This window comes from Drosophila serrata, unplaced genomic scaffold (assembly GCF_035046125.1).
Source record: "Drosophila serrata isolate PLE 108 unplaced genomic scaffold, ASM3504612v1 contig_358, whole genome shotgun sequence".
Classification (NCBI taxonomy): domain Eukaryota; kingdom Metazoa; phylum Arthropoda; class Insecta; order Diptera; family Drosophilidae; genus Drosophila; species Drosophila serrata.
In genome coordinates this window covers 90,644-111,360 of record NW_028257256.1, presented here as the reverse complement: position 1 = coordinate 111,360, position 20,717 = coordinate 90,644, and the positions used below count along the sequence as shown (strand labels likewise).

The 20,717-nt window shown below is 36.9% G+C and overlaps 1 protein-coding gene across 5 annotated transcripts in view; it reads right to left on the bottom strand.

Annotated features, from left to right (window-relative positions):
* alpha-Cat (catenin alpha) overlaps positions 1-20,717 on the bottom strand; it is a 99,736-nt gene that overhangs the window by 22,666 nt on the left and 56,353 nt on the right. The window lies entirely within an intron of this gene.

Below are 20,717 nucleotides of genomic sequence, written 5' to 3'. Positions count from 1 at the left end.
GGCGCGATCTCTAGTTTGCAATAGCAAAGCAATGCTTTTTTTAATCACACAATTTGTATGGTTTATGACGACAGCGCTGGTTGCTTTTATTCGACGACGCCAAGTATGTCATTACTGATAAACAGTTTGTTGCTTTTCATGTTTCGAAGAACTTGATTACTCAGAAGCCGGTGCTCAAGATCTTTTTCCTACAACACGAAATAGAGCTACATACACATACATTTATTAATGGCTGCGGAACAGTTCTAATCCGAATATCATTTCACGATATCAAGATTTAACTAGTTTACTATATTAATAAGAAAGGAATCAGAACGGAAGTTTTCCAGTTACGAGTTACGCAATGATGGCGCTTTTATCATATACCTTGTAAAGATCTCCGACGAAATTTAAAAAATATATTCAGTCACAAATAAAAAAAGTCTACAAGTTATTAATATCCTGAATGAGAAGTCTAATAGTCTCCTTCACAATATATTGTAGCTAAACTTCAACGCGAAATAATTCAGCAGGCGAATGAGAGAGAAAATTTAAGAACGTATAGCAAATGAGTATTAAATTCCAAAATTAAAAGATAAAATACAACGATAGATCAGAAAAATAATTTCTTGCATTATATCTAATAGCAGACTTGGGGAAAAAAAAAAGAGCTGTATCCTTTGATTTGGCATGGAACACGTTTTTATACCCTTGCAGTGTACTATAATGTCAGTCAAAAGCTTGCTATACTGATTTTGTAGGGCATGTTTGATTGAGGGACCTTTTTTTAGACAACGGACGAATGTTTTCCTATTAGGTCCCATTCTATTTAATTTTCACTGCATAACATCTTTTTCCAAAATGATGTTACTTTCTCCTATTAAATTCTGTAGAAAACTGAAAATGTTATAATTTTTTTTTTAATTTTCCGATTATTCCTTTGGCAGCTATATGATATAGTCGTCCGATCCGTCCCGTTCCGACTTATATACGAGTATTTGCATACACTCTCGCGCTCCAATCTAAGCAGCGCTATATGCATGTACATAAGATATACATAACCGTCTCTCATCTGCCGGATATTGGCAGCTTTGCTATGAGTCTTAGCTCATCTTAGCTCCTAAGAATCAGGGTAAGATTAGAGACGTTTATAAGCTTGGCACATTCGCTGCTCCTTCAAAACGAAGAAACCAAACCCCAATATAAAAAAAAAAATTTTTTTTCGGTTGGATTAAACCTATATATATAAAAATGCTCTGTTCGTGTCTACATCCTTCATAGACTTCAAAAGTTCTGAACCGTTTAAGCCCAAATTTTTACACAACTTGCGTTGAGTTTCCAGCTCGGTTATTGTCTACTTTTGATGTTGATAGCTTATCTGCGGTTGCATATATATTAATTTTTTTTCGCGTTTCCCCGGCCCCTTCTGCTGCGCCCTCTGCAGGCAGCCAGCTGAATCAAAGCATTTCCTGTCAAACATTCAAAACATATTGAAAGAAGAAATTGGAGATAAAAATTTTATTTTTAGTTCAGGTTCAGTAAGAAACGAAGTCATGCCACCCAAGAAGTCAAGTTTGGGTCGTCGTACTCGCAATACAGAAGCAAACAGACGTAAGATTACGAATATGACTGACGAAGAACGGGCCTCCATCCGAGAGACTGAGCGGCTAAAAGCAATGCAGATGCACAACGAGGAATCAGGAGAAAGACGAGCAGATAGGCTTGAGAGAAAACGATTGAGAGTTAGGCAGTCGCGTTCTGCAGCAATCGATTTGATTCACTCTCAAAATAATGAACGCGACAGGGCAAGGGTAGCTGAAGAGCGTTTACAGCTTGCAGAAGATCAAAACCTGCAATACAATCGTCTTGCATTCAGATATAATCCAACTATTGATTACAGCTCGAATCGAATGTCGTTATTGGACGAATGCATCAGGTCTGCATATACCGTCAGGCTCTCAAATTTAAAAACGAACCAAAAGGATTGTGTTGCGCTTCCGGGAAAGTGGAATTGCCTTGAAGCACCACCAGAGCCTCTGCACTCTCTATTCGCTGGATCTACTGCAGAATCGAAGCATTTCCTGTCGAACATTAGGAAATACAACTCTTGCTTTCAAATGACGTCATTTGGTGCGGAAATTATAACTGCACAATTCATGCCAACTTTTAAAATCAAAGTACAAATCTATCATAAAGCCGGTTCCCTGCTTCCGTTCCCAGACAGCGAACACAAATTTCTTCTTCTTGGTGATGATGGAAATGAAGTAGATGCACGTTATGGAATCGATACCTAAATACGCTGAAGAGGCACATTATTTCGCAGCTACAGAAGCTTTTTCACGAAAGGAACAATTTGGTGCGTTTATTCAAAACAACAATCGATATGATGCCTTCGGATACCCATAAAATTGTCATTCATGCAGACAAAACGCCTGCTGGAGAACATATCAGGAGATATAATGCTCCAACTATAGACGAAGTGGCAATTGTCATAGTCGGGGATCAGTTTCAACCTCGAGATATTGTTCTCCATCGACGAAACGATCGATTGGTAATTGTCGCAGAAACTCACCGTTGTTACGATGCTTTGCAGTATCCACTAATCTTCTGGGATGGTGCCGATGGGTACCATTTCAATGTGAAGATGGTAGATCCAGTCAATGGTGTAGAAACGAATAAAAAGTGCAGCGCGATGAACTTTTACTCATACAGGTTAATGGTTCGGAGGACCGATTGCAATCATATATTGGAATGTCAGTTGTTTCATCAGTACATTGTCGATATGTATGCAAAAATTTAAACAGAACGTTTGCTGTTCCTCCGATTGAATCAGACGAAATTTCGGTCCGATGAAAATATACATTTGCGGGATGCTGTGATGAATGACCGTAATACAACCAACGTTGGAAAGCTCACGATTTTGCCATCCTCATACATAGGTAGTCCACGCCACATGCATGAATATGCTCAAAATGCCATGGCATATGTTCGTTGCCACGGCCGTCCAGACTTATTTATCACCTTCACATGCAATCCAGCTTGGGATGAGATAGTACAGCTGTTATTTCCTGGACAATCGTATAGGGATAGGCATGAAATCACAGCCCGTGTTTTCAGACAAAAGCTCAAGTCACTGATGGATTTCATTGTGAAACATGGAGTTTTTGGATCTATGCGGTGATGGATGTATTCAGTAGAATGGCAGAAGAGAGGACTGCCGCATGCGCACATACTGATTTAGCTGTATGATTTTTATCAAAATTACTCCAGATGAAATCGACGATGTTATATGCGCTGAGATTCCACGGGCCGAGGTTGATACGGATTTACATGAAGTTGTCATCAAGAACATGATCCATGGCCCTTGTGGTACCCTCAACCCATGTTCACCATGCATGGTAGACGGGAAGTGTTCCAAGCGATATCGTCGAGCATTTACAGCCAACACCGTAACAGGGGACGATGGATATCCTCTGTATGGGAGACGGTCAACTGAAGATGGAGGGACTTCGGCAAATTTAAACATGAGAATTGGTGATATTGAGGTAGACAATCGTTGGGTGGTTTCATACTCACCACTATTGTCAAAATCATACAAAGCGCACATCAACGTAGAATATTGCAATTCCGTGAAATCGATTAAATATATCTGCAAGTACGTGAATAAAGGCAGCGATATGGCAGTTTTTGGTGTTCAGGCAGAAAATGGTGACAACAATGCAGTACGAGTTGTCGATGAAATCTCTCAATACCAGGCTGGAAGATACATAAGCAGCAACGAGGCTGCATGGCGAATTTTTTCGTTCCCAATTCATGAACGCTATCCAGATTTAGTTCACTTGGCAGTCAATTTGGAGAATGGTCAACGTGTGTATTTCACAGAACTAAATGTGCAAGAAAGAGTCCTGAATCCGCCTACGACAACTCTGAATGCCTTTTTCACCTTATGCCAGGAAGATGCTTTTGCCATAACCTTGATGTATTCAGAAGTGCCCTCTTAACCATAATATGCCACAGAGAAACGTGGCAGGGTACAGCTAGTCATCAATAAATAAAAAGCAATCCATCCTTGTGCACCACTGTAGATTTACCTCTTACACTGCGACCGTGACATCGAATGATCTTCGGACTTTGTCTTGGATGGAAGTTCATCAACAAATTACTACGTCGATGGTTCCAATGCTGGATATTAAGGGATTAATGGCACTGAGTGAGTAGAGATGTGATGGGAAAGCGCCGTGGAGTACAAAATAAGACAAAACAAAAAAGGAAGCTAACATCGGCACGTCCTTGCAGATATATATATGTTAAAAAACAATGAAGTAATACCTGCTTTCATTTCATTCACATATATGTACATATTATATTTACTGTTTTACATTTACAGATTTTCATTTTTCCTCAAAATCTAGCAATCGTTCCTCTCAGAGCTATATGATATAATAGTCCGATTTTAATTAAATTTTAGACAAAATTGTATAATAATATGAAATGGTTATAACTTAAATTTGAAAATCTGTTGAAAACTAAAAAAGTTATAATTTTTAATATTATTAATTTCTCGATCGTTCCTATGGAAGCTATATGATATAGTAGTCCGATTTTCATAAAATTTTACACAAAATTGTACAGTAATATAATTTGGCTATATCTCAAATTTCATAAAATTCTGCAGAAAACTGCAAATGTCACAATTTTTTTTTTAATTTTCTGATTATTCCTATGGCAGCTATATGATATAGTCGTCCGATCCGGCCCGTTCCGACTTATATACGAGTGAGAGTATATAGAAGACTAGTTTGCGTAGAAACGGACAGACGGACACACGGACATGTCTAGATCGACTCGGCTGTTGATTCTGATCAAGAATATATATACTTTAAATGGTCAGACGTGCCTTCCTTCACTGCGTTGCAAACTTCTGACAGAAATGATAATATCCTGCAAGGGTATAAAAAGGGCTGGAGCGATGGCATGAAGTAGGTTTTTATACCCTTGCAGGGTATTATAATTTCAGTCAGAAGTTTGCAACGCAGTGAAGGAGGCACCTCCGACTATATAAAGTATATATATTCTTGATCAGGATCAACAGCCGAGTCGATCTAGCCATGTCCGTCTGTCCGTCTGTCCGTCTGTCCGTCTGTCCGTTTCTACGCAAACTAGTCTCTCAGTTTTGAAGCTATCTGAATGAAACTTTGCAGTTAGTCTTCTATATACTCTCACTCGTATATATGTCGGAACGGGACGGATCGGACGACTATATCATATAGCTGTCATAGGAATGATCGGAAAAGTTTTACAAAAAAAATTATAAAATTTTTAGTTTTCAACAGAATTTGATCAAATTTGAGATATAGCCATTTCATATTATTCTACAATTTTTTGTAAAATTTTATGAAAATCGGACGGCTATATCATATAGCTCCCATAGGAACGATCGAGAAATTAATTCAATTAATAAGTATAACATTTTCAGTTTTCAACAGATTTTCATCAAATTTGAGATATAGCCGTTTCATATTATTCTACAATTTTGTGTAAAATTTTATGAAAATCGGACTAATATATCATATAGCTCCCATAGGAACGATCGAGAAATTTGAGAGGAATGAGAATGGCGGTGGCTGTTGTCGGAAGACTGACAATCGCGGTGGCGATAACATTTTTAGTTTTCAACAGAATTTAATCAAATTTGAAATATAGCCATTTCATATTATTCTAAAATTTTGTGTACAATTTTATGAAAATCGGATTACTATATCATATAGCTCCCATAGGAACGATCGAGAAATTAATACAATTAAATAAAAAAATGCAAATCTGTGAATGTAAAACTGCAAATATAATATGTATAGGTGAATGAAATGAAAGCAGGTATTACTTCATTGTTTTTTAACACAAATATATCTAATTTATATTGTGTGGATTCCTATTCATAGAAGTTCTATCTGCAAGGGTATATAAACTTCGGCGTGCCGAAGTTAGCTTCCTTTCTTGTTTCGATATGATTTCAGTTTAACTTGTCAAATACCTTTTCCAAAAACGGCTACGGCATGCTATAGCTATATTTATATAGTTCAACAAATTTTTTTTTTCTGGGTTTCAGATAAAAAATGTGCTGTGCACATTTACACCATACGACCGTTGGCTAAATGAACGTGCTTTATTTGATTGGCTATATCTCCGCCATTTGTAAATATTATTTTTTCTTCCAATAACTACTTTTTAGTTCAGCATATTTACTTTGATATTCCAATCAATAAAAAATTGTATTTTTAATAATTTTGGCAAAATTATTTTTTTTAAAAACCCTCAAATTTTCAGGCGTTTAGGGTGGTCTAATCCCTTAAATGCTCTGTTAGTCGCGTAGCCCATAAAGCTATGCAAAAATATAGGCCGGTAATATTAACAACACAAATATTTTTCTAACACAATTTATTTAATATACATATTTTCTAAAAAATCAATTTTTCAGTTTTCAATTTACGAAATAATAAGAGCATATAAATAATATTTTTTCTAATTCTGATTAATGAATCACACAACATACACAAGAACGATATTATATGACCAAATTCCATATAAAGTGAAATAAAATTCAATCACCAAGAATTCAAAAACATTTGCAAATTATTGGAGGTAAAAACAGTGGACTCCACTGCAAGCGTCATAAATAAAGCAATCATAAAATTAATATGGAAACTATAACAATAAAAATGAAACATTTCAATCATTGTTAACCTAATAAATATAAATGGGGAATAATAAAAACCCAGCCCGAAGACCCAGAAACTGCTCCTGTGGGGAAGCCCCGATATAGACGAAAGAGATGAGTCACTCTTTGACTGCCTACTTTCAACAAACTTATATATAGCAAACGTGACACTCGAAGCGGGACAAAGTACTATGGTATCAGAATGGAAAGTCCTCGGGAGGCCATCCTTCTAAGACCACATGTATATACTGTTCGAATTCGATCACTCTTAATACTAACCCCCGAAATACTAACTAGGTAAAGTTCAAAAATACAATCAATATTAATGTCGCGCTTTGTGCGGGCACAGTAAAATCCGAAAAAGACATAGATGTCCCTAGAGACCCTTATCAAGAAATGACTCGGCGCATAACACGCATCATGCTCGATATCAGAAACTTCTGCTCCAACATAGAGACGGCCTCAGAAACGGCTAGAATCCGTAAGTTGCGTTCGAAGCAACCCACCATACAGAGTCAGCTCAAACGCTGGCTGCACGCGCCATTCCAGGTTGAACAGAGGTCACCGATGCCAACGAACTTGCTCCTAACAGAACTTGCCCGGATGTCAAAACAAAAACATTCATGGGACTCGAAAACAGGACAGGAACGGGACAGGACCATGCTCAATAGTTGGAGTTGGAGCGGGTATGTACTGTACAGGCCCTGAGACGTGGCTGTCGTATAAGCAATAACAATTCAAGATGCGTATCCACAGAAAAAAATTAACGGAATTTTATCACGATTACCTAAAGCAAAATTTTTTTTGGTTTAACTAATTCAGCCCAAACAATGTGTCGTCTTATGGACATTATTATTCTACCTGAGGTTAAGAACCGTGGCTATCTTTATCTGGAGGACTTATTGTTAGTCAGTGAAACATATGATATACATATAAGTCTTCTGAAGAGTATGGCAGAAGTCTTGCGAAATGCTGGTTTAACTTTGAATTTAGATAAATGTAAATGGTGTGTAGAAGTTAGATATCTGGGTTATGTAATTTAAAGAGAGTATCAGCAATAAGAAACATACTACCACCCAAATCCGTAAAAGAATTACGTAAATTTCTAGGCTGTGCGGGTTGGTTTATTATTCAATGCGGCGACGTGGTGTGCTTGTTCAACTTGATGTAGATGGTTTAGAGAGACATATGTAATTTTTTTCTATACATTGAGCCAGAGCAGCAGTCTTAAGCACCAAGAAATTCAAGAGCTTTGAATTTAAATTTATCACAGATCATGCTAGTTTAAGATGGTTAATGCGTCAAGCTGATCTGAATGGTCGTTTAGCTGTGTAGATGGGCTCTTAAACTAAAATAATATACCTTTAAAATAGAATTTAGAACAAGAAAGGAAGCTAACTTCGGCACGTCGAAGTTTATATACCCTTGCAGATAGAACTTCTATGAATAGGAATCCATACAATATAAATTATATATATTTGTGTTAAAAAACAATGAAGTAATACCTGCTTTCATTTCATTCACCTATACATATTATATTTGCAGTTTTACATTCACAGATTTGCATTTTTCCTCTACATCAAACGATCGTTTGTATGGCACCTATATGATATAGTCGTCCGATTTTCATGAAATTTGCCACAAAATTTAAGACTTATATAAAATGGCTATACCTCAAATTTGATGAAAATCAGCTGAAAACTAAAAAAGTTATAAATTTAATTGTATTAATTTCTCGATCGTTCCTATGGGAGCTATATGATATATTAGTCCAATTTTCATAAAATTTTACACAAAATTGTAGAATAATATGAAATGGCTATATTTCAAATTTGATTAAATTCTGTTGAAAACTAAAAATGTTATCGCCACCGCGATTGTCAGTCTTCCGACAACAGCCACCGCCATTCTCATTCCTCTCAAATTTCTCGATCGTTCCTATGGGAGCTATATGATATATTAGTCCGATTTTCATAAAATTTTACACAAAATTGTAGAATAATATGAAACGGCTATATCTCAAATTTGATGAAAATCTGTTGAAAACTGAAAATGTTATACTTATTAATTGAATTAATTTCTCGATCGTTCCTATGGGAGCTATATGATATAGTCGTCCGATTTTCATAAAATTTTACACAAAATTGTAGAATAATATGAAATGGCTATATCTCAAATTTGATTAAATTCTGTTGAAAACTAAAAATGTTATCGCCACCGCGATTGTCAGTCTTCCGACAACAGCCACCGCCATTCTCATTCCTCTCAAATTTCTCGATCGTTCCTATGGGAGCTATATGATATATTAGTCCGATTTTCATAAAATTTTACACAAAATTGTAGAATAATATGAAACGGCTATATCTCAAATTTGATGAAAATCTGTTGAAAACTGAAAATGTTATACTTATTAATTGAATTAATTTCTCGATCGTTCCTATGGGAGCTATATGATATAGTCGTCCGATTTTCATAAAATTTTACACAAAATTGTAGAATAATATGAAATGGCTATATCTCAAATTTGATCAAATTCTGTTGAAAACTAAAAATGATATAGTCGTCCGATCCGCCCCGTTCCGACATATATACGAGTGATAGTATACGGAAGACTAACTGCAAAGTTTCATTCAGATAGCTTCAAAACTGAGAGACTAGTTTGCGTAGAAACGGACAGACGGACAGACGGACAGACGGACAGAAGGACAGACGGACAGACGGACATGGCTAGATCGACTCGGCTGTTGATCCTGATCAAGAATATATATACTTTATATAGTCGGAGGTGCCTTCTTCACTGCGTTGCAAACTTCTGACTGAAATTATAATACCCTGCAAGGGTATAAAAAGTAGTCTAAATGTAGTTCCTGACAAGATTCCGCGATTACCAACAAATGAAATCAGTGAACTAAATGTTGTATTGCCAGAAATTGATTTAGATTCAACACAATGGTCGAATGGTTTCGATAAACTGAAAAATTCTATATTGGAGAATAAAAATCGTGTACATTTGTTAATTAGTATATACACTGCGCGTCATCAGATTAGCGCCCCCTGAACATTCTCGGGAAATGTCCAATATTATCCAAACTATTAAGGCTAAAGCCATACAACTTTTTTTGACGATACTTTTAATAATATTCTTCAAAATAAGATACGGTACATAATGATAAGTATAACAATAATATTTTATTTATTTGAAAAGAAAATGTATACCAAAAATATGAATTTATTTTTGAGTCATCAGATTAGCGCCCCCTGCTTAAATTTAATGAATATTCACTTAATGCTTAACAACTAGTAGTGTTTTATGTTTTATCTTATTATTTAGTTATTTTATAATGGGGACCACCGCCCCCATTTTCCAGGACCTCACAGATCCTGCTGGGAAGTGACTCGTACAATTTCTCAATGTATTGTAATAATATTGAAGACCAAGCTTCTTGCTACTTGCTAGCTTCCACACCGCTTTTTTCTTTAATTTTGTTAGAAGAGTCATGTGAATTAGACGCATGTCTACCTATAGACCGAATGTCTGCTTCGGAAAGAACTCTGTTGTTACCGCCTTTCATATTATACCATAGCCTTGCTTATTTTTAAGAAAACTGGCTATAGTTTTTCGATGCCTTCCCATTTTTTCAGCAATTTTATGTAAAGATAAGCCATTTTCACTAAAGGCTTCGATCTTAGATTTTTCTTTTAAAGATAGGACAGTTCCTTTACCCATTTTGATTCTCAGTTTATAAACAATTATTCAATTAATCAGCACAAAAAATTTCACAACTGCACGCCAAAAATTACACGAGATAACTAAATTTGAATTTACAGGCGCTAATCTGATGACGCAAAATTAAATTCATATTTTTGGTATACATTTTCTTTTCAAATGAATAAAATATTATTGTTATACTTATCATTATGTACCTAATCTTATTTTAATCTGAATCTGATGACGCGCAGTGTATATCACAGAAATATGTTATATGCAGGAGAAGTGTCCGAGTTAGACTGCTAGAAGATATGGGTACCATCTGAACTGACAAACTCAGTTGTAGAAAACGCTCACTAATCACCACATAAGGCACATGGAGGGATAGGAAAAACGTAAGAAATACTTCACTGTCTATTGGCAAAGCATGACAAAACAAGTGAAACAGTCCAACGCACCAAACATTACATTTAAACTACCTATGGGAAACCTTGCAATAAGTGGAAGGCCATTTCAACGTCTTTATATGGATTTTATTAGACCTCATCCTACATCAAAGAAAGGAAATATTGGAGTTTTCATTGTTTTAGAACATCTTAATAAGTTTCATTTCCAAATTAGGAATTCGATCATATCTAGGGACAGATCAACGATTATATGATGACAAAATAAGTAATATTTCAACAGCACTACGCTCTGCTTATTATTCAGCAAAAACTTAAAATTGCTTAAAAACGAGTATTTTTAACCTAGTTAGATAACAAGAAAGGAAGCTAACTTCGGCACGCCGAAGTTTATATACCCTTGCAGATAGAACTTCTATGAATAGGAATACATACAATATAAATTATATAAAAATGCTCTGTTCGTGTCTACATCCTTCATAGACTCGAAAAGTTCTGAACCGTTGAAGCCCAAATTTTTACACAACATGCGTTGAGGTTCCAGCTCGGTTATTGACTACTTTTGATGTTGATAGCTTATCTGCGGTGGCGAATATATCTATTTTTTTAGCGTTTCCAAGTGCCCCTACTGCTGCGCCATCTACAGGCAGCCAGCTGAATCAAAGCATTTCCTGTCAAACATTCAAAACATATTGAAAGAAGAAACTTGAAAAGTTCTGAGCCGTTTATGCCCAAATTTTTAGAGAAGATGCGTTGAGGTTCCAGCTCGGTTATTGACTACTTTTGATGTTGATAGCTTATCTGCGGTTGCGAATATATCTATTTTTTAGCGTTTCCCGTGCCCCTACTACTGCGCCCTCTACAAGCAAATCAAAGCATTTCCTGTCAAACATTAAAAACATATTGAAAGAAGAAATTGGAGATACAAATTTTATTTTTTGTTCAGGTTCAGTAAGAAACGAAGTCATGCCACCAAAGAAGTCGAGATTGGGTCGTCGTATTCGCAATACAGAAGCAAAAAGACGTAAGATTACGAATATGACTGACGAAGAACGGGCCTCCATCCGAGAGACGCGGCTGCGCGATGAACTTTTACTCATACAGGTTAATGGTTCGGAGGACCGATTGCAATCATATATTGAAATGTCGTCAGTTGTTTCATCAGTACATTGTCGATATGTATGCAAAAATTGAAACAACGTTTGCTGTTCCTCCGATTGAATCAGAAGAAACTTCGGTCCGAGGAATATATCCATTTGCGGGATGCTGTGATGAATGACCGTAATACAACCAACGTTGGAAAGCTCACGATTTTGCCATCCTCATACATAGGTAGTCCGAGCCACATGCATGAATATGCTCAAGATGCCCAGGCATATGTTCGTTGCTACGGCCGTCCAGACTTATTTATCACCTTCACATGCAATCCAGCTTGGGACGAGATAGTTCAGCTGTTATTTCCTGGACAATCATATAGGGATAGGCATGACATCACAGCCCGTGTTTTTAGACAAAAGCTCAAGTCACTGATGGATTTCATTGTGAAACATGGAGTTTTGGGATCTGAGCGGTGCTGGATGTATTCAGTAGAATGGCAGAAGAGAGGATTGCCGCATGCGCACATACTGATTTGGCTGTATGATAAAATTACTACAGACGAAATTGACAATGTGATATGCGCTGAGATTCCACGGGCAGAGGTTGATACAGATTTGCATGCAGTTGTCATCAAGAACATGATCCATGGCCCATGTGGTACCCTCAACCGAAGTTCACCATGCATGGTAGACGGGAAGTGTTCCAAGCGATATCCTCGAGCATTTACAGCCAACACCGTAACAGGGGACGATGGATATCCTCTGTATAGGAGACGGTCAACTGAAGATGGAGGGACTTCGGCAACTTTAAACATGAGAATTGGTGATATTGAGGTAGACAATCGTTGGGTGGTTCCATACTCACCACTATTGTCAAAATCATACAAAGCGCACATCAACGTAGAATATTGCAATTCCGTGAAATCGATTAAATATATCTGCAAGTACGTGAATAAAGGCAGCGATATGGCAGTTTTTGGTGTTCAGGCAGAAAATGGGGACAGCAATGCAGTACGAGTTGTCGATGAAATATCTCAATACCAGGCTGGAAGATACAAAAGCAGCAACGAGGTTGCATGGAGAATTTGTTCGTCCCCCATTCATGAACGCTATCCAGCTTTAGTTCACTTGGCAGTCCATTTGGAGAATGGTCAACGTATCTATTTCACAGAAAGAAATGTGCAAGAAAGAGTCCTGAATCCGCCAGCGACAACTCTGACTGCCTTCTTCACCTTATGCCAGGAAGATGATTTTGCCGGAACATTGATGTATTCAGAAGTGCCCTCTTAACCACAATATACCACAGAGAAACGTGGCAGGGTACAGCTAGTATAAATTATATATATTTGTGTTAAAAAACAATGAGTTAATACCTGCTTTCATTTCATTCACCTATACATATTATATTTGCAGTTTTACATTTACAGATTTGCATTTTTCCTCTACATCAAACGATCGTTTGTATGGCACCTATATGATATAGTCGTCCGATTTTTATGAAATTTGCCACAAAATTTAAGACTTTTATAAAATGGCTATACCTCAAATTTGATGAAAATCAGCTGAAAACTAAAAAAGTTATAAATTTAATTGTATTAATTTCTCGATCGTTCCTATGGGAGCTATATGATATAGTAATCCGATTTTCATAAAATTTTACACAAAATTTTAGAATAATATGAAATGGCTATAATTCTGTTGAAAACTAAAAATTTTATAATTTTTTTTGTAAAACTTTTCCGATCATTCCTATGACAGCTATATGATATAGTCGTCCGATCCGGCCCGTTCCGACATATATACGAGTGAGAGTATATAGAAGACTAACTGCAAAGTTTCATTCAGATAGCTTCAAAACTGAGAGACTAGTTTGCGTAGAAACGGACAGACGGACAGACGGACATGGCTAGATCGACTCGGCTGTTGATCCTGATCAAGAATATATATACTTTATATAGTCGGAGGTGCCTCCTTCACTGCGTTGCAAACTTCTGACTGAAATTATAATACCCTGCAAGGGTATAAAAAATAAGTCCGATTGATCAAGGCTAAGATAATTTTTCATTTTCTAAAACAAATTTAAAAAAAATCGATGTCAAACACGCGTTAACGCAAATAAAGTTTTTTTTTATAAAAAAAAGTCATAAAAAATTGCATGTTTTGTTTTGATGCTTTTACTTTTGCTTTCTAATATCACACAGAGAATGCAAAGAGTCAATATAAAGTGCAAAAGGACATATGTGATCACTAATGTTCGTAAAAAACTGTTTGATATTTTAAAACCAAACAAAATACATTATTAAGATAATTGATTGCACAATAAATTAAAATTTATTGAATTAAAAATTTTTCATTATGCTTCGCTGAAATCAGAGGTTAAACTGGTTTTTTGCAAATGTAACTTCTGTTTTTGTCGCGTGTAAATGCAGTATATTTTAGTGAATATCTTGAAATCGAACAAGGGCCCAAAATCGATCTTAGCACCAATTATAGTGCTAACCTAGAACTATACGTTTAAAATTTTGTAAAATTAAAATAAAGTCTTGGCAAATGTTTATTTTAGTTTGAATGCCTACGAATGTCGCATTCGTATTCGTATTATAGTATTATTTATAAATACATTTCAATATCCGGAAATTATATCTGATAGAGTGGCAGTGGAAAATAAAACCTGATGGAGCATTTCAAAATTATGTTTATGGCCTGATCAGCTACGTCACACAATTTGCAGCACATAATTTTTAAAACGGCGGCTGCTGATAATATAAAACGAAAAGGAATTTATATCCAAAGATTTAAACGGGCCGTTGTAACATTTTCATATAGAATCTTATTTCTTAACTTAATGGTTATTACATATAACACTTAACCCACATAACCTTGACCCACCTACACGCAAAGCTAAGGGCCTGCATGCACACGTGGAATAAAAAGGGTAACAAGTTTAAAATTAAAAATGGTTTTATAATGAGTAGGGAGGCGGCTCTAAAGAGTGATGCACTCGATAATAAAAACACGGCAACAACACGGCGCCCATCTAAATGTATAAGAGTGTGGTGAAACTGTCCACACGACTGGCATCGGTCGTTACTGCGGCAAGATCCGTCGGAATGGTGGTAGGCCAGGCAGTTGACGCAGTAGGAGCCGTTTCTCAGCACCAAGTCTAAGAAAACAGTTGCACTTTCGTAGATGATGGTTTCTTTTACAGACTCGGCATGGGTTGGATAAAATGCATTGGGAACGTCTGCTCTTGATGCACCCAGTAATTGAATTCGTTTGGAGAAGTATTAACTAGCGTGGAGAACGAGGATATTCTTTGGATCGGTGCTGATACTATCCTTGAAGAATCAGGAGGAACCGGAACACTAGGGGATTTGGTTGGATGCCGACCGTGGCGTGTCGAAAAGTTGTGGGCGCATGTGCAATCGTGAATTGTATCGCATATTTTTATACCCTTGCAGGGTATTATAATTTCAGTCAGAAGTTTGCAACGCAGTGACTATATACGACTATCCGACTATATAAAGTATATATATTCTTGATCAGGATCAACAGCCGAGTCGATCTAGCCATGTCCGTCTGTCCGTCTGTCCTTCTGTCCGTCTGTCCGTCTGTCCGTTTCTACGCAAACTAGTCTCTCAGTTTTGAAGCTATCTGAATGAAACTTTGTAGTTAGCCTTCTATATACTCTCACTCGTATATATGTCGGAACGGTCCGGATCGGACGACTATATCATATAGCTGCCATAGGAATGATCGGAAAATTTTTACAACAAAAATTTTAACTTGTTCAGTTTTCAATAGAATTGGATAAAATTTGAGATATAGCCATTTTACTATACTCTGCAATTTTGCATAAAATTTTATGAAAATCGGACTACTATATCATATAGCTCCCATAGGAACGATCGAGAAATTAAAACAATTAAAAATTACAACTTTTTCGGTTTTCAACAGATTTTCATCAAATTTGAGGTATAGCAATTTTATATTAGTCTTAAATTTTGTGTCAAATTTCATGAAAATCGGACGACTATATCATATACATAGGTGCCATACAAACGATCGTTTGATGTAGAGGAAAAATGCAAATCTGTGAATGTAAGCCGCAAATATAATATGTATAGGTGAATGCAATGAAAGCAGGTATTACTTCATTGTTTTTTAACACAAATATATATAATTTATATTGAATGGATTCCTATTCATAGAAGTTCTATCTGCAAGGGTATATAAACTTCGGCGTGCCGAAGTTAGCTTCCTTTCTTGTTTATATATTAATTATCCCCAAACTAAAGGATTTTAGTACCCGTTGTGACACGTTGGACCTTATAGGTTTGGATGGCCGAAGGCTAATCATAGGAGGTTGAGTCCAATCTATGGAATCAAGAGTTCTATGATGCTCCGTTATGAAAGAACTAAGTTTTAGCCACCAAGGAATTAGCAGAGATCGTATCGAGCTGTTCCATAAGCTGGGCGGCACACCTTTCGTAAATAAAATATGAATACTCCAATATTTTGCCTTGAGACTAGGCAAGGTGACCGCCGCGCCTTCAAAATCAACTGACTTTAGTTTTGAACAAGTTTCGTAAGCTTTCAAGATGAATTTTGCACGTATACTGAGATGGAATGGGCGCTGCTGGATTGCAGAATTTGGATTCGAAACGGTCATAGGTCAAAATAAATTTATTTAAACGGATGAAGCCATAATGATTATATTTTTGTATTTTCGAAATGGTATTTAGGAACCAACCTGTTCCGTAGTATAACTATAAAATAGGTAATAAATATTTGACAATAATTTTAAAATTGTTTGGAAACCTTTGATTTTATCTAAGGAACACAACAAAGAATTCGCCAAAATTAGAATTTTTATTGATTTAATTTCCTTAAAGTCGCTGGTGGAGCATTCTGTCTGGTCGGCACTGTATCACCGTACTTTGCCAGTGAGGAAGATACGAGTGCAGGTGGATGTGCACGCAGTATGAGCAAAGAGGAGACGAAATAAATTTGACGACTTCGCTGACACTTGGGACTGTATGTCTGCCCATATGCAGGCCTATGTACATACATATGTAAAGATTTGGCGGCTGCAGATCAGAGCAGAATAGCGCAAAAGTTTGCTAAATGTATATTTGTGGGTATGAAATATATGTAAATTGTCGCTCAGCACAGAATAGCGCAAAGTTTGCCCAGTATAGTTATGTTTGTATGCGTGTGTTAGCTGTGTGGTCTTTGGAGAAATATTTATTTATATAGATGCTGCAGAGTGAAATTTTAGTTTAGTTTAATATTTATGTTTTGGATTTTTTTTCGGCATGCTTATGTTTCTATAAAATTTGGTAAATTATATTACATTTGAGTGTATGCATGTATGTATTAGATTGTCAAAAAAGTCTTGCGGTTTTTTCGATAGCTGTCGCTGCAAACGCGTAATTCTTAGTGCGTAATTAGGTTTTCAAAAACAGTCCTTCGGGATTTTCGCTAGTTGTCGCTGCAATCGCGTAATTCTAGTTTATTCGTCGCATCTTGTCATACTATACCTTTTTGGAAAGCTCATGTCTTTTAAGTAGTTCGTGAGTTATAGCTTCGCAAACATGGAGCAAAATAAAGAGAAAATACGGCATATTTTACTACTACTATGTGCTACTACGATAAAGGCAAAAATTGCATCTCAAGCCGCTAATAAATATGTGCAGTTTGTGGACCTGACCAAGTTTCCATTTCCACCACACATCGATGGTTTCAACGTTTTCGCTCTGGTGTGGATGTGGTCGAAAATGCGCCACGCTCCGGAAGGCCTGTCGTGGAAAATTGAGCTGCTCCCCTATGAGCTGCTCCCCTATGGCCAAACGCTCAATTCGGAGCTATACTGCCATCAACTGGACCGCTTGAAGGCAGAACTTATGTAGAAGAGGGCATCCTTGATCAACAGAGGCCGAATTGTCTTCAATCAAAACAACGCCAGGCCACACACATCTTTGATGATGATGAAGCTCCAGGAGTTCGGATTGGAGGTTCTTTTGCATATAGTCGGGATCTCGCACCTAGTGATTACCACCTATTTCTGTCCATGGCAAACGCGCTTGGTCCCCTGAAGTTGGCCACAAGAGAGCCCTGCGATAATTGGCTCTTCGAGTATTTTCCCACAGAGAAGCGAGTATCTATAAGACGGCGCAATTTTATAAACAATTGAAAATTCAATAAAAAATATATAATATATAATATATAATATATAATATATAATATATAATATATAATATATAATATATAATATATAATATATAATATATAATATATAATATATAATATATAATATATAATATATAATATATAATATATAATATATAATATATAATATATAATATATAATATATAATATATAATATATAATATATAATATATAATATATAATATATAATATATAATATATAATATATAATATATAATATATAATATATAATATATAACTAGCTGTACCCTGCCACGTTTCTCTGTGGCATATTATGGTTAAGAGGGCACTTCTAAATACATCAAGGTTCTGGCAAAATCATCTTTCTGGCATAAGGTGAAGAAGGCAGTCAGAGTTGTCGCTGGCGGATTCAGGACTCTTTCTTGCACATTTCGTTCTGTGAAATACACACGTTGACCATTCTCCAAATTGACCGCCAAGTGAACTAAATCTGGATAGCGTTCATGAATGGGGAACGAAAAAATTCGCCATGCAGCCTCGTTGCTGCTTATGTATCTTCCAGCCTGGTATTGAGAGATTTCATCGACAACTCGTACTGCATTGTCACCATTTTCTGCCTGAACACCAAAAACTGCCATATCGCTGCCTTTATTCACGTACTTGCAGATATATTTAATCGATTTCACGGAATTGCAATATTCTACGTTGATGTGCGCTTTGTATGATTTTGACAATAGTGGTGAGTATGGAACCACCCAATGATTGTCTACCTCAATATCACCAATTCTCATGTTTAAATTTGCCGAAGTCCCTCCATCTTCAGTTGACCGTCTCCCATACAGAGGATATCCATCGTCCCCTGTTACGGTGTTGGCTGTAAATGCTCGACGATATCGCTTGGAACACTTCCCGTCTACCATGCATGGTGAACATGGGTTGAGGGTACCACATGGGCCATGGATCATGTTCTTGATGACAACTTCATGTAAATCCGTATCAACCTCGGCCCGTGGAATCTCAGCGCATATAACATCGTCGATTTCATCTGGAGTAATATTATCATACAGCCAAATCAGTATGTGCGCATGCGGCAATCCTCTCTTCTGCCATTCTACTGAATACATCCATCACCGCATAGATCCAAAAACTCCATGTTTCACAATGAAATCCATCAGTGACTTGAGCTTTTGTCTGAAAACACGGGCTGTGATTTCATGCCTATCCCTATACGATTGTCCAGGAAATAACAGCTGTACTATCTCATCCCTAGCTGGATTGCATGTGAAGGTGATAAATAAGTCTGGACGGCCGTGGCAACGAACATATGCCATGGCATTTTGAGCATATTCATGCATGTGGCGTGGACTACCTATGTATGAGGATGGCAAAATCGTGAGCTTTCCAACGTTGGTTGTATTACGGTCATTCATCACAGCATCCCGCAAATGTATATTTTCATCGGACCGAAATTTCGTCTGATTCAATCGGAGGAACAGCAAACGTTCTGTTTCAATTTTTGCATACATATCGACAATGTACTGATGAAACAACTGACTACATTTCAATATATGATTGCAAACGGTCCTCCGAACCATTAACCTGTATGAGTAAAAGTTCATCGCGCTGCACTTTTTATTCGTTTCTACACCATTGACTGGATCTACCATCTTCACATTGAAATGGTATCCATCGGCACCATCCCAGAAGATTAGTGGATACTGCAAAGCATCGTAACAACGGTGAGTTTCTGCGACAATTACCAATCGATCGTTTCGTCGATGGAGAACAATATCTCGAGGTTGAAACTGATCCCCGACTATGACAATTGCCACTTCGTCTATAGTTGGAGCATTATATCTCCTGATATGTTCTCCAGCAGGCGTTTTGTCTGCATGAATGACAATTTTATGGGTATCCGAAGGCATCATATCGATTGTTGTTTTGAATAAACGCACCAAATTGTTCCTTTCGTGAAAAAGCTTCTGTAGCTGCGAAATAATGTGCCTCTTCAGCGTATTTAGGTATCGATTCCATAACGTGCATCTACTTCATTTCCATTATCACCAAGAAGAAGAAATTTGTGTTCGCTGTCTGGGAACGGAAGCAGGGAACCGGCTTTATGATAGATTTGTACTTTGATTTTAAAAGTTGGCATGAATTGTGCAGTTATAATTTCCGCACCAAATGACGTCATTTGAAAGCAAGAGTTGTATTTCCTAATGCTCGACAGGAAATGCTTCGATTCTGCAGTAGATCCGGCGAATAGAGAGTGCAGAGGCTCTGGTGGTGCTTCAAGTTGAGGCAATTCCACTTTCCCGGAAGCGCAACACAATCCTTTTGGTTCGTTTTTGAATTTGAGAGCCTGACAGTATATGCAGATCTGATGCATCTGGCCAATAATGACATTGCGATTCGAGCTGTAATCAATAGTTGGATTATATCTGAATGCAAGACGATTGTATTGCAGGTTTTGATCTTCTACAGCTTGCAGCTCAAACGCTCTTCAGCTACCCTTGCCCTGTCGCGTTCATTATTTTGAGAGTGAATCAAATCGATTGCTGCAGAACGCGACTGCCTAACTCTCAATCGTCTTCTCTCAAGCCTATCTGCTCGTCTTTCT